This window comes from Fopius arisanus, unplaced genomic scaffold (genome assembly GCF_000806365.1).
Source record: "Fopius arisanus strain USDA-PBARC FA_bdor unplaced genomic scaffold, ASM80636v1 scaffold00098, whole genome shotgun sequence".
Lineage (NCBI taxonomy): Eukaryota > Metazoa > Arthropoda > Insecta > Hymenoptera > Braconidae > Fopius > Fopius arisanus.
Window position 1 is genome coordinate 405,167 of NW_011887837.1, and position 1,110 is coordinate 406,276.

At 40.0% G+C, this 1,110-nt stretch overlaps 1 long non-coding RNA gene across 1 annotated transcript in view; it reads left to right on the forward strand.

Moving 5' to 3' along the window:
- Window positions 1-1,110, forward strand: part of LOC105270991 (uncharacterized) — a 40,543-nt gene that overhangs the window by 27,013 nt on the left and 12,420 nt on the right. The window lies entirely within an intron of this gene.

The window sequence follows — 1,110 nt, forward strand, 5'->3', positions numbered from 1 at the left end:
TTAAATCTTCTTTTGGACTGATAGAGAGGTCCTCTGCTTAGAACTCACGAGTTTGCGCAAGGATTTTCAAAAAATTAATTTTTATCGATTTTCGAAAAAATTGGATTTTCATCGCTTTTCGAAACAAAATTTATTTTCATCGTCAAGAAATTAAAGTGACTGCATTGCGGTTAATTTCCCTTCATTACGGATCTGCGGTCGGTTCGCTACTCAGTACTCAATACTTTTTCATTATTGCAGAATTGCTGAATTTTTCAGAAAATTTTTCACGTGTCAATTATGGGTTCCTCTTGAGAGTTAATTTGACTTGATTAAAGCTTAATGAGATTTGGTTAAGGGTTAATTGCGCGAGACTCAAGCGATCCCTCACTGATTCCATAAACCAGTATTTGCAGTTGTAACAATATTTTCAATTCTTTCCTGGAGACACTGTAGCCCAAAGTGTCACAAGGGTGAAACAAAAAAGTTGGTAAATGAAAAAAAATATTAAAAAAACGTAAAAAGAGCGTAAAAAAAAATCGCCTGCAGTGAAACACCCAACGACAAACAAGAGTAGACCGGATTACCTGGTGGGTACTCTGGAACGATTTACTAACTTTACCGAAAAGTCCGTCTGCTACAGCCAAATTACATAAATAAATCAGGCGCTAACTACCCACTCAGCGCCGTGACGACGACCCCCTTTTTCCATCTTTCTCACTCTTTCTCGTTAGACATTGCCCTTTGGCTCACCATGATGCATACAACGTACACCCGGTGGCCAAGTTGTTGCTCGAGAACAATGTAATGTTGGGGCTTGAACATTGCCAAGGGTACTTCCACTCCTTCTGCCAACCGCAACGTTATGTTTTGCGCGCAATACCACTGTTGCGTTTGTCCTAGGGCTAGGGCACACGTGTGACCAACCAGTTCCTGAATTCTACCTTGTGACACGTGTTCTCAGGACATTGACCTGTACCTCGAGAAACGAGTCTCATCGTTGGACTAGGCATTTTTATATTATTCATTCCATTTTTGGAGCCGTCTCGTTGAATGACAAGGCATTTCCTCATCCTATACTTATCAACGTTGTCATCAATTCCCATCATAAAAAATATCATTTTCCTTCAT